This window comes from Salmo salar, chromosome ssa15 (genome assembly GCF_905237065.1).
Source record: "Salmo salar chromosome ssa15, Ssal_v3.1, whole genome shotgun sequence".
Lineage (NCBI taxonomy): Eukaryota > Metazoa > Chordata > Actinopteri > Salmoniformes > Salmonidae > Salmo > Salmo salar.
The window spans coordinates 86,419,148-86,428,288 of NC_059456.1; positions in this window are offsets into that span (position 1 = coordinate 86,419,148).

Sequence of the window (9,141 nt, forward strand, 5' to 3'; positions counted from 1 at the left end):
AGGTGAGTAGATGAAAATGGTAGGCTATATATTTAGGGTATCAATTTTGTAGAGTACAGTTATTATTTGGTCCTACTTGGTAGACAACTGAGTGGCGCAGCGGTCAAGGCACTGCATATCAGTGCTAGAGGCGTCACTACAGACCCTGGTTCGATTCCAGGCTGTATCACAACCGGTCGTGATTGGGAGTGCCATAGGGCGGCACACAATTGGCCCAGCGTCGTCCGTGTTAGGCTGGGGTAGGCTGTCATTGTAAATAAGAATTTGTTCTTAACTGACTTGCCTAGTTAAATAAAGGTTAAATAAAACATGTAAAAAAAAACAGTACAAAGCTACAATTGTCTTATTCCGAGCTTCAAAATCCTTGGCTTTATGCCAACAAAAGTTAATGAGGTCAGGGAAGGACAAAGAAACAAGGTAGGAGATTCAGTGCCATCCATCATTGTGAAACATGAGCCAAGCTTTAACCGAGGAGCAACCATAAATGAATGATTGGAAGTAGATTGATCAAGATGTCTTGTATTTGGGCTGATAAATAAATGTACATGTAAATAAATCAGGAGACCAATACAACTCTAAAAACCATCATGCACTTCATGGCCTTGTAAAGTTTATGTAGCCTATATTCATTAACCCTACCAGTACTGACCTACACATACTATGAAGGTAAGGAATACATAATTCACACACAACTCCTGCCTACACAATAATACATCATAATAAATGCCTACCTACTGTAAGTATGCAGCGGTGCCAGCGGGATATGTTCCATAAAGCTGCCCCCCAACAGTCGCAGGTCCCTAGAGACATACAGACGCCATACAGACGACATACAGAAGCCAATTATCAGCTGGCCTCAGGCTACTGTCCCCAGAGTCCCCGTGAAGCCACAGGATCCAGGGTGAGAATGGGATTTCCAAGGTCACTGTTCTGCAGCTGAGCAGACAGATTGTTTTAACCCTCTAACTGGCACACCAATAAATACATATCAGAAATAAATAGAAAATCAGAAACGATGTGTATTTAGCTTTAAAGGGGAAGTTTACCTAAATTTCCTAAGTGATTCCATACATTGAAACGACTGTAGTTAGGTGGAGTTTGCCTTCTCCCTGTAGTCTGTAACTGGAAAGCTGCAAAAACGCACTACTAGCTCTGCTCTGTTGTGAGTCATAGAGAGATTGGGAAATCAGCAAATTGTGGACAAATTCTTTGTTTCATTGAAAGCATATGGTCGAGGTAGCTATTTTTATGAAAGGGACTATCGGTTTTGAGTTAGGAAATATGAACTTTTCCACCTAAAACGATTGCAAAAATCCTTATTTTTATGTGGCCGACTGCATCAACAACGGAGATCTGTAACAACTGAATGTGCGCTTTGGTGGGGCATACTCTGACGTGGCTGCCCTTATTTGGAGCTTGACGTCACAGATGCCAGTTTTATGGGGGGAAGAACGAGCTGGCACAACATTTGAAAGATTTATCACAGGTAGCCTAAAGTTTGTTCTGAAAAGTGGAAATCCAGAGAGATGGCAGCAAGAGCAAGCTGGTGTTCGGTCCCTGGCTACAAGAAATCTAGAGAAGAAGGCACAAAATGTCACTGTTATATGTTGAAAGATGCAGAAGATGGCAAGTAGCTATAAAAATCTGTAAATACGATGTAAACACTGCTACAGCCAATCTTGCAAATCTACTGTACATGTGTGTAGTAGCCTAAGCAATTCATCAACGATGACTGCCAAAGAGATATACAATCAGAAATGGGGGGGAAAAACACTGAAGAAAACGCACACACAGCTGTTCCTTCTGTATTCCCATGGACTGGATATGCTGCCGTGCCAAAATAGAGGCAAGTGTCAAAGCAAACATGCAGAGGTACAGTATGTAGTCTAATCAGCAGTTCGAGTGGATCTAATTCTGTTGTAACCATTGCACCATATTATGTAAACATTACCTAGGCGCTCTACCGGTTAGCATATGTGCCCTGTGTTTATGACAAGGGGGTTAAGGAGATCATAGACAGTAATTGTGTCACCTTACATTGCAGAATAGACTGAATAAAAATGAAAGGTGTTGTTGCATTTTAATTACTTAGGATGTGTCTACTTGCTTTTTTTCATAATCATAATGTCTAATGTCTGATGTGTTGGCTAGCCATGGTTTACTTACATGAAAACATATCATGCTTTTAACAACTGTAAAGCCTTGTGTGAAATAAAATGCCCCAAGAACCACCCGGGGTAGGCTTATTTGGTTGCATGTAGTCTGGTCTATTGTGTATTCGTAACCCCCACCTCATGACTATCCTAAAAATATAATACATTTTAGCCCCATTGCCATAAAAAATATATTGCAGAATATAAACTTGGTATCACTTTATACTTGTGTGTTAGGATGGATGTTTTTCTTTGTCAATACATATAACAATACATATAACAATAATAATTTGGCATATAACCCAATCTATATCAACTGTCAATACCTTTCACATTTAGAATTGTATGTATCATGAACTCACATTGTGTCACAAATAACAGTGAGGTCAATTTCCCCATCAAACTCGCAGGTTAAGTCCTCAATAGATTGGCCTTCAAAGGACCAAGCAACAGCAAGCTCCTCTGGCACCCGTGGGAAATGAAGTTGTCTACTAGATATTTTCACACCTTTTCCCAATGTCTGATGTGTTGGCTAGCTATGGCTTAATAGCATGACAACATTAAAGGCAACTGCATAGCCTTGTGTGGAATACCTGAACCCAGGAACCAGTCTTTTAGCACAATGACCCTAGCAAAAAAGTTTTACAGGTTAGTAAACATGGTATCACTTGACTTGTGTGTTAGGGTGGAAGTTTTTCTTTGTCAATACACATTTTAATTTTAATTTTATTTAACTAGGCGAGTCAGTTAAGAACAAATTCTTATTTACAATGACGGCCTACCCCGGCAAAACCTGGACACATAACAATAATAGTTTGGCTTATAACAATGACAATTTGGGCAGGACACAAGCTACAACTGCCACTGGTACTTGAAGAACTTCAATTAAATGGATAAACCCGATTGACTTTATATACATATTTTTATTATAAAATGTATCAAGCACGTAAACTGCGTCTACAAAACATTTTAAGAACACTTGCTCTTTCCAAAACATAGACTAACAAGGTGAATCCAGGTGAAAGCTATGATCTGTTATTGATGTCACTTGTTAAATCCACTTCAATCAGTGTAGATGAAGGGGAGGGGACAGGTTAAAGAAGGATTTTTAAGCCTTGAGACAATTGAGACATGGATTGTGTATATGTACAATTCAGAGGGTGAATGGTCAAGACAAAATATTTAAGTGCCCTTGAACGAGGTATGGTAGTAGGTGCCAGGCACACCGGTTTGTGTCAAGAACTGAAATGCTTCTGGGTTTTTTTTCATATTCAACAGTTACCCATGTGTATCAAGAATGGGCCACCACCCAAAGGACATCGAGTCAACTTGACACAACTGCGGGAAGCATTGAAGTCAACATGGGCCAGCATCCCTGTGCAACATTTGACACCTTGTAGAGTCCATGGCCCAACAAATTACAAATTACTTCTCACTCTGCCCCTACTCAGATGGTATTGCGCCGTCCCAACCTTCGCTCTCTCTCTCCCGCTACTCTCTCCTCTTCCATCCTATCATCTCTTCCCTCTGCTCAAACCTTTTCCAACCTATCTCCTGATTCTGCCTCCTCAACCCTCCTCTCCTCCCTTTCTGCATCCTTTGATTTTCTCTGTCCCCTATCCTCCAGGCCGGCTCGGTCCTCCCCTCCTGCTCCGTGGCTCGACGACTCACTACGAGCTCACAGAACAGGGCTCCGGGCAGTCGAGCGGAAATGGAGGAAAACTCGCCTCCCTGCGGACCTGGCATCCTTTCACTCCCTCCTCTCTACATTCTCCTCTTCTGTCTCTGCTGCTCTAAAGCCACTTTCTACCACTCTAAATTCCAAGCATCTGCCTCTAACCCTAGGAAGCTCTTTGCTACCTTCTCCTCCCTCCTGAATCCTCCTCCCCCTCCCCCCTCCTCCCTCTCTGCGGATGACTTCGTCAACCATTTTGAAAAGAAGGTTGACGATATCCGATCCTCGTTTGCTAAGTCAAACGACATCGCTGGTCCTGCTCACACTGCCCTACCCTGTGCTTTGACCTCTTTCTCCCCTCTCTCTCCAGATGAAATCTCGCGTCTTGTGACGGCCGGCCGCCCAACAACCTGCCCACTTGACCCTATCCCCTCCTCTCTCCTCCAGACCATTTCCGGAGACCTTCTCCCCTTCCTCACCTCGCTCATCAACTCATCCTTGACCGCTGGCTACGTCCCTTCCGTCTTCAAGAGAGCGAGAGTTGCACCCCTTCTGAAAAAAACCTACACTCGATCCCTCCGATGTCAACAACTACAGACCAGTATCCCTTCTTTCTTTTCTCTCCAAAACTCTTGAACGTGCCGTCCTTGGCCAGCTCTCCTGCTATCTCTCTCAGAATGACCTTCTTGATCCTAATCAGTCAGGTTTCAAGATTGGGCATTCAACTGAGACTGCTCTTCTCTGTGTCACGGAGGCTCTCCGCACTGCTAAAGCTAACTCTCTCTCCTCTGCTCTCATCCTTCTAGACCTTTCTGCTGCCTTTGATACTGTGAACCATCAGATCCTCCTCTCCACCCTCTCCGAGTTGGGCATCTCCGGCGCGGCCCACGCTTGGATTGCGTCCTACCTGACAGGTCGCTCCTACCAGGTGGCGTGGCGAGAATCTGTCTCCGCACCATGCGCTCTCACCACTGGTGTCCCCCAGGGCTCTGTTCTAGGCCCTCTCCTATTCTCGCTATACACCAAGTCACTTGGCTCTGTCATATCCTCACATGGTCTCTCCTATCATTGCTATGCAGACGACACACAATTAATCTTCTCCTTTCCCCCTTCTGATAACCAGGCGGCGAATCGCATCTCTGCATGTCTGTCAGACATATCAGTATGGATGACGGATCACCAGCTCAAGCTGAACCTCGGCAAGACGGAGCTGCTCTTCTGTGAACCATCAGAAGGACTGCCCGTTCCATGATCTCGCCATCACGGTGGACAACTCCCTTGTCCCCTCCTCCCAGAGTGCTAAGAACCTTGGCGTGATCCTGGACAACACCCTGTCTTTCTCCACTAACATCAAGGCGGTGACCCGATCCTGTAGGTTCATGCTCTACAACATTCGCAGAGTACGACCCTGCCTCACACAGGAAGCGGCGCAGGTCCTAATCCAGGCACTTGTCATCTCCCGTCTGGATTACTGCAACTCGCTGTTGGCTGGGCTCCCTGCCTGTGCCATTAAACCCCTACAACTCATCCAGAACGCCGCAGCCCGTCTGGTGTTCAACCTTCCCAAGTTCTCTCACGTCACCCCGCTCCTCCGCTCTCTCCACTGGCTTCCAGTTGAAGCTCGCATCCGCTACAAGACCATGGTGATTGCCTACGGAGCTGTGAAGGGAACGGCACCTCCATACCTTCAGGCTCTGATCAGGCCCTACACCCAAACAAGGGCACTGCGTTCATCCACCTCTGGCCTGCTGGCCCCCCTACCTCTGAGGAAGCACAGTTCCCGCTCAGCCCAGTCAAAACTGTTCGCTGCTCTGGCACCCCAATGGTGGAACATGCTCCCTCACGACGCCAGGACAGCGGAGTCAATCACCACCTTCCGGAGACACCTGAAACCCCACCTCTTTAAGGAATACCTAGGATAGGATAAAGTAATCCTTCTAACCCCCCCCCCTTAAAAGATTTAGATGCACTATTGTAAAGTGGTTGTTCCACTGGATATCATAATGTGAATGCACCAATTTGTAAGTCGCTCTGGATAAGAGCGTCTGCTAAATGACTTAAATGTAAATGTAAATGTAAATTGAGGCTGTTCTAAGGGCATAAGGGGTTGCAACTCAATATTATGAAGGTGTTCCTAATGTTTTGTACATTCAGTGTACATCACACTCTGAATACATTATGTTTAGCATAATATAAAGTACCATCTTTCCTGTTACAACATAAGCTACTTGTATTTTGTGAAACACCAACATTTAGACTGTGTTCCTGAAACAGTCCAAGCAGTGGGTTGCCAAAACAATTTATTAACCAAAACAATTCCAATTCATGGAGAAACTGGTTGACCAGGTGTTGGAGCGGCGACAAGATCTGACGGTGGTTTACAGGGATCCTTCATCCCACCTGCCCAAGCCTAATTTTCCATCCAACATTGCCACAATGGAGAGACCTGATAATGAGGACCTGGTCAGAAGAAATTGTTCCAGGATTAATGTTGCCATAAACAGACTTTTGGGATGGACATACAATAGTTGCTTACATTGTGCTGAATGCTAGGTTGTTTTGTTTTCTATATGCAACCAAAAGCCTTCCCTAAACAATGTGTTAATTTTGTGCACCATTTTTTGTGACTACAAATATATTATAAAAACAACAAAATACTTGCTTTATTGATCTACTTGCATGGATATCCTTTATTTTTACAGTCACAGTATCAAACCTGACACACATCACAGGCTGGGAGCAGCACATACTGTACCTGTAACTTTGACTATTCACAAGTCCTGTGAGTCTTCCACTTCCTGAGAACCAGTGTGAAAACCCCATATGGCGATATTTAGCTCGGATGGCATTTACCACACAGGATGGGAGAGGAATCATGACTGCTGGACGCAGTGTCTCACCACGGACAACCCACTCCAAAACGATGCGGTATGAGACCAGTCTGAACTGTCGGGAATGACAATTATAGATCAAAGAGTAAAGTGGATTTGATAATCTGGAGCAGCAGTCATGTTTTTTGACAATATGAAAACAGGTTCTTATTTTCTGTTCTTCGACTTTGTGTCACATCTGCTCCTGCAACGCCCTCTACTGCTCATCCTGTGTCTCCTTGATCTGCCACCTCCCCAGTGCTCTTTCCCTCTCTCTCTCTCTGTGTGTGTGTGTGTGTGTGTGTGTGTGTGTGTGTGTGTGTGTGTGTGTGTGTGTGTGTGTGTGAGATTGTGTGGGCAGAGACAGGTGTCAGAGCAGATCCCCACCAACTGCAACCTGTTCCATAATCAAGACCTCTACTAATACTCAGCCCTGCCACTTCCCACGCTGACAGATCGTAATTTCTGCTCATTCTGCCCGCTCTGACTCTGGTCCCTGTCTCCAGTCCCACGTCTCGTCATCCTGCTTCTCTGTCCTGGATTCCCCACTCTACTACTCCTTTGGATTCCCCTCCAGACCTGCTTACCCTGTCTCAACCCCTCTCGCTCCAGCCTCAGCCTCCACACCTGGTTTCCAGCAACCCGCCCGAGCTTTCCCTGACCTGCACCATCTCCTCCCTGTGTTTCAATAAATACCTTGGTATACTTTATCCCAGTCTCCTCATCTGAGTCTGCTCTTGGGTTCCCCTGTTCCACTCCGCATAACATTTTGCTGTTATTTCAAGTTCAAATTGTAGGGCTATATTTCGTACAGTGCCTTCAGAATGTATTCATACCCCTTGACTTAATCCACAATTTCTGTTAAAGCCTGCATTCAAAATGTATTTAAATCGTTTTTTTGCACCATGTACACACAATACCCCATAATAACAATGTGAAAACACATTTTAGAAATGTTTACAGGGCCTCCCGAGTGACGCTGCGGTCAAGGCACTGCATCGCAGTGTTGCAGCGTCACTACAGCCTCGATCCCAGGCTGTGTTACAACCGGCCATGACCGGGAGTCCCATAGGGCGGCGCACAATTGGCCCAGCGTCATCCGGGTTAGGGGAGGGTTTGGGAGGGCTTTACTTGGCTCATCGCGCTCTAGCGACTCTTTATGGCGTGCCGGGTGCCTACAAGCTGACTGTGGTCGTCAGTTGAACGGTGTTTCCTCCAACACATTGGTGCGGCTGGCTTCTGGGTTAAGCGTGTGGCTGTTAAGAAGCGCGGCTTGGTGGGTCATGTTTCAGAGGACGCATGACTCGCCCTTCACCTCTCCCGAGCCCGTTGGGGAGTTGCAGCGATGAGACAAGGTTGTAATTGGATAAAGAAATTGGGGAGAAAAAGGGGTAAAATTGCAACAACAAATTATGAAATGTTTGCAAGTGTATTAAATTAAATACAGATATCAAATATTCCTAAGTATTCACACCCAAGTCAATACTTTGTAGAAGCACCTTTAGCAGCGATTATAGCTGTGAGACTTCCTGGGTAAGTATCTAAGAGCTTTCCACAACTGGATTGTGCAACATTTGCCCATTATTCGTTTGAAAATTCTTCAAGCCCTGTCAAATTGGTTGTTGATCACTGCTAGACAACCATTTTCAGGTCTTGCCATAGATTTAAGTAGATTTAAGGCAAAACTAACTCATCCACTCAGGAATATTCAGTCTTCTTGGTAAGCAACTCCAGTGTAAATTTTCCCTTGTGTTTTAGGTTATTGCCCTGCTGAAAGTTGAGTTAATCTCCCAGTGTCTAGTGGAAAGCAATGCCTTGTTGCAAACAGGATGCATGTTTTGGAATATTTGTATTCTGAACAGGCTTCCTTCTCCCTCTTGTAAATTAGGTTAGTATTGTGGAGTAACTACAATGTGGTTTATCCATCCTCAGGTTTCTCCTATCACAGCCATTAAACTCTGTTTTAAAGTCACCATTGGCCTCGTGATGAAATCTCTGAGCGGTTTCCTTCCTCTCCGGCAACAGAGTTAGGAAGGAAGCCTGTATCTTTGCAGTGAATAGGTATATTGATACACCATCCAAAGTGTAAATAATAACTTCACCGTGCTCAAAATGATATTCAATGTCTGCTTTTTTATTTTAACCCATCTACAAATAGGTGCCCTTCTTTGTGAGGCATTGGAAAACCTCCCTGGTCTTTGTGGTGAAATTTGTGTTTGAAATTCACTGCTCTACTGAGGAACCTTAGAGATAATTGTATGTGTGGGGTACAGAGATGTGTTGGTCATTCAAAAATCATGTTAAAACCTGTTGGGGCTAGGGGGCAGAATTTGCACGGCCGGATAAAAAACGTACCCGATTTAAACTGGTTACTACTCTTGCCCAGAAATGAGAATATGCATATAATTAGTAGATTTGGATAGAAAACACTCTAAAGTTTCTA